This window comes from Taudactylus pleione, unplaced genomic scaffold (genome assembly GCF_031769625.1).
Source record: "Taudactylus pleione unplaced genomic scaffold, aTauple2 ptg000211l, whole genome shotgun sequence".
In the NCBI taxonomy this organism is placed as follows: domain Eukaryota; kingdom Metazoa; phylum Chordata; class Amphibia; order Anura; family Myobatrachidae; genus Taudactylus; species Taudactylus pleione.
This window is the reverse complement of record NW_028284613.1, coordinates 5,657,569-5,663,140: the sequence shown is the minus strand read 5'-3', so window position 1 is coordinate 5,663,140 and position 5,572 is coordinate 5,657,569.

The following is a 5,572-nucleotide window of genomic DNA, read 5'->3' as shown; positions in this document are numbered from 1 at the left end:
GCAATTACAGCCTGAAGTCTGGAACGCATAGACATCACCAGACGCTGGGTTTCATCCCTGGTGATGCTCTGCCAGGCCTCTACTGAAAATGTCTTCAGTTCCTGCTTGTTCTTGGGGCATTTTCCCTTCAGTTTTGTCTTCATCAAGTGAAATGCATGCTCAATCGGATTCAGGTCAGGGGATTGACTTGGCCGTTGCATAACATTCCACTTTTTAGTATTAAAAAACTCTTTGGTTGCTTTTGCAGTATGCTTCGGGTCATTGTCCATCTGCACTGTGAAGTGCTGTCCAATGAGTTCTGAAGCATTTGACTGAATATGAGCATATAATATTGCCCGAAACACTTCAGAATTCATTCTGCTGCTTTTGTCAGCAGTCACATAATCAATAAATACAAGGGAACCAGTTCCATTGGCAGCCATACATGCCCACGCCATGACACTACCACCACCATGCTTCACTGACGAGCTGGTATGTTTTGGACCATGAGCAGTTCCTTTCCTTCTCCATACTCTTCTCTACCCATCACTCTGGTACAACTTGATCTTTGTCTCATCTGTCCATAGGATGTTGTTCCAGAACTGTAATAGCTTTTTTAGATGTTGTTTGGCAGACTCTAATCTGGTCTTCCTGTTTTTGTGGCTCACCAATGGTTTACATCTTGTGGTGAACCCTCTATATTCACTCTTGTGAAGTCTTCTCTTGATTGTTGACTTTGACACATATACATCTACCTCCTGGAGAGTGTTCTTGATTTGGCCAACTGTTGTGAAGAGGTTTTTCTTCACCAGGGAAATAATTCTTCTGTCATCCACCACAGTTGTTTTCCGTGGTCTTCCGGGTCTTTTGGCGTCGCTGAGCTCTCCGGTGCGTTCTCTCTTTTTAAGAATGTTCCAAACAGTTGATTTGGCCACACCTAATGTTTTTGCTATCTCTCTGATGGGTTTGTTTTGATTTTTCAGCCTAATGATGGCTTGCTTCACTGATAGTGACAGCGCTTTGGGTCTCATATTGAGAGTCGACAGCAACTGATTCCAAATGCAAATGTCACACCTAGAATCAACTCCAGACCTTTTACCTGCTTAATTGATAATGAAATAACGAGGGAATAGCCCACACCTGTCCATGAAATAGCTTTTCAGTTGATAGTCCCATTACTTTTGGCCCCTTAAAAAGTGGGAGGCACATATAGAAACCGTTGTAATTCCTACACCGTTCACCTGATTTGGATGTAATTACCCTCAAATTAAATCTGAAAGTCTGCAGTTAAAGCACATCTTGTTTGTTTCATTTCAAAGCAATTGTGGTGGTGAATAGAGGCCAAACTATGAAAATTCTGTCAATGTCCCAATATTTATGCACCTGACTATTAGAAACGGATTTCCATATTTTTATAGCTTGGACTAACAATGGGGGATCCTTTTGTTTAAAGCTCCCTGCAAGCAGGGCCTGTGTAGGAGATAAAATGGGAAAAACATGAGAAACCAACAATACATGTAGGGCATCTGGGGATTAATCTTGAAGCAATATTTTTAAATGAGTCATTTGTGCCGCATAGTAATATAGTCTAAAATTACGAAGGGCCAGTCCTCCCATAGACCTTTGAACTAGTTAGCTTAGCTAACTGTATTTTAGGGCAACTATTCAGTCAGACCAAGGATGACAGAAGGCTATTCAATTGTCTAAACCATGCATCTGGAATAAAAACTGGAGAATCTTGCAAAATATACAGAACTTTTGGTTGTACCACCATTTTAATTTAAAAAAACTCTAGCCGTAACTGTAAGAGGAAGCCTACCACAGGTCCGAATTTTATCTTTTACATACAAGAACGGTTCCATATTTAAACGTATATTTTCCATGGCTGCACTTAAGAAAATGATGTTGGAATAAAACCATGTGCAAATTACATACGAAAGACAAGGAACAAAAAAACAGAAAGGCCTAACTTTATCAGACCTGAGTCTATAAGCTAGCACTGTAACTACAATGAGAGATTTGTTCTTCCCTCACTGAAACTCTGGGTAGACCTTGTGAAGGCCAGAATTACCTCTTCAGGACTTAATCTGAACCCCAAGATATTTTAGACCAGTCTTTCAGCAATCTCTGATACCATATGAGTTTGGGACACTTCTCCCATACAGTATTTGTATTACAGACCTAAAATCTCCCAGAGATCATTTGAATCATAGAGTATGAACCATGGCGTTATCTGCTCTTTGGACACCATCTTTTAGCCCATTTTCTTTCCACTTATATACTGTATATTTCAGAGCAGTAGTCTATGCTAAACTAAATGCTAGTAAAACAATGTCAAATGCTTTTGAAAGATCTAAATATACTACATCCACTCATCGTAAAATAAAAGTAGATGACGTAATGAAATGAAAGCAGATTTTTTTGTTAAGATCAATCACATACAAATCCATGATGGCAATGGACGCGATTATAATCTAGAACCTATTCTTGAATGTGATCATGTAACTGCAAACTGGCCAAATGTAAATGTTAAACCTAATGATCTACCGTTACCAGGCTGAGACCACCATCTGTTTGATCCTTAAACCATTACCATACCATTGTGTAGTGTGTCCAAACGAAAACAATAAAACTAGGATAAAAGGGTCAGCAATAAATGAGCCAAATTCCCAGGACACGTAGGTGTAAGCCATCTTGCCAAGGTGCTTGTTCACATTTGATCTGCTCTGGACCAATACAACAGTCAGCCAAGGTGGTACATTTAGCATGGTGTCAGCTGCAACCTTTCCATAGCAGCTTGTGTCTTTGTATATACATAGGTACACTATATGCTTACCAATTCTGCCTTCTCATTATTTAGAATCAAATAATCCTTTTTTTTATGGGACCAGCATGCTACTATCAATATAAAGAGCTTTTGTTCTCTTTACCAACCCATTATTACATTTCCTATTTTAGCCAAACTAATTGCAGTTTGCAAATGACATTTGTTGTAGTGTCACAAAATAAAAGTCTGTCCCAGTAATTTTTTTTAATGCTCTGTGTGTATCCATTTCTTTTCATCATAAAATGTAATCCATGTCTTGGAGGTGAACGGATGACCTCAGTACAGGGAAATTTCCCTTAATAAATGTAAAGGTGCCCACACACATACCGACTTTTCATCCAATTTGGCCGATTTCGACGAACCGTGACGACAGATCATGTAAAAAATAGCCAAATCGTGAGTTTCTACACTTCATCACGATGCCGATGCGCGTCCCCGCTCGTCGTACATCGCATCTTCAGATCTGCCGTGCTGTAGGGCAGATTAGCCAATCTGGGATACAATGCACTGGCTGCACGATAGATCTTAAGTCAGATTGGACATTTTTAACTACAAATCGTGACCACGACTGCCTGGGGAGAGTTCAGGGGAAATCGTGTACGTTGGCTGATTGGGAGCAAGTCGGTATGTGTGTGGACACCTTAAAGGTGCCCACACACATAACGATGTTCTCACGATACGATTTTATGGCCAATTTCCTCATGAACTTTCACGGGAGCTCCCTTGCCGTCGTGATCACGATTTTGAAAAAAAGACACCCAATCTGTGTTACGATCTCACGATCTATCGGATCGTACGCATCGTGAGATTGGCCATAACAAATCGTGAGTAAAAAACAAAACAAAAAAAAACACAGCCTCTTGACTATTGGTGGGAAATTTAAATAGCCATAACAATGGGAGGGGCTATCTAGGGAGTATAAACAGCAGGAACCCTTTAAACTCTGTGTACATTCTGCTCTGCTACTAGATGAGGCTAGGTGTATTCCTGCTGAATCCTGTACATTGCTACTGTGCTCTTTGTATTTGGCTTGCCTTTTACAAAGTTTATTCTACCTGTAAGTGTGTGCTACCTACCTGCATTCTATCCTGTTCCTGAATTCTGTACTGATGCGTCCCTATCAGTATAGAGTGTTGGTCGCTGAAGCTGGGGTCCAGGGGATTGGGAAGAGGGGCCAGCGAAGAAGGACGAGAGCAGGCTGGACCAAGGAGTGGCTGCTACAAAGGGATACCCCGCTCTCACGTCCCTGCTGATGGAGATCAAGGAGAACAACCCGGAGGACTATCGGAACTACCTACGCATGGATGACACCAGCTTCCAAGAATTGCTGCATCTGGTGACCCCCCACATCCAGTGATGATACTGGATCAGAACCTCTATATACCCCTGCCTGTACCTTCTAAAATCCTACCTATAAACCTCTAAAGGATGACGCCAATTTGCGTACGCAGTCATACAGTAAAAAAACGACTCCAGACTTGGAACGTGTGGTTCCGAAGCACAAAGTATTATTCAAGTAAAAAGTACAGTCAGTTACACGCTATTGATCCAGACACAATTAGACGCAAAGGAATTATACAGACCCCAAGTACAGTATACATACGTAGCGCTTTCTGGTCCAGATGTTAGGCATCAGCAAAAAACCCTGTCGTCATTCAGCAAAAAGACTAAAACCCCAGTGCTTATGCACACATATTTATACCCCCCCCCCAGAATAGACAGGACAATAGAGAAGCTTGTTGCTGATGCTATTGGTTCCCATGGGGGAAGCATCTGTGACAGAGCGTTTAACAGGCTGGTTCAAATAGACTCAACCCAGCCTCCAACAACTGGGGGTCTCTGCCCTCACGCCCCATGCAATCATCCTAACAGTTGTTCATATAATATACATTTTGTTGCTTGAAGTCTCTGTGGTCCATAAGTTGAGAATGCATGATGCAATCTCCACACCGATACCGGAATTCTGTTGAAAGAGTATGCATCAATACGAAACCAAACACGGCTTTCTTAGCATGTATAAAACCTTAGTTATCAAATATCTTTATTTCACAGCATTTATACTAACTGAACCAACTTAAATCTTATACCTTAAAGCTTATTAAACCTTTTATGTGGATATGTAATGTGAGAGTATACAGGGTTTGATATAAAGACGCTAGTTAACTGGGGACAGATGCATGCCATTTAGCTAATAAAACAGTGTTTTCATACAAGGTCTTATGCATTCGCTAATATGCGATTAGTTACCAGCGCAATTGTGCGTATTAATGAGTGTATGAGAAATGGTGCACTTAAATCTCACTTACTAAGTGAACACCTAGCAGTGTGGATTGCTGAGCATTATAGTTCCACATGCCCCCTATCTCAGCAGCCCCCACCTTTCCCAGGCTCAAAAGAAAAGCTCTTTATTCTCTCAGACTCTTGTTTGAATGCAAATGTGTTACCCCAAGCTGTGAAGCTGGGGCCATCCTGTCTGGGTGTGGGGCTAAAACCTGTTTAGGATTCAGACAAATCCAATTGTGTAGATCAATGCCTGGATTATATTACATTTGCCACAACTATACTTGTCTGCATACAGGGATTCCCAATTTGTATGTAAACACTCATTGTCTATTCTATTTACTTTTTCTCAGGAAGCTGTTCTTCCAGTTGCCCTTGGTAGATTATCAAAAACATTGCCATCTGTACTTCGCTTGTGAATTGTAACTTAAAATGGCGCTGGTCGCAAGATGGCGTCTTGTAGATTCTTGTTTCTAAAATGGAGTC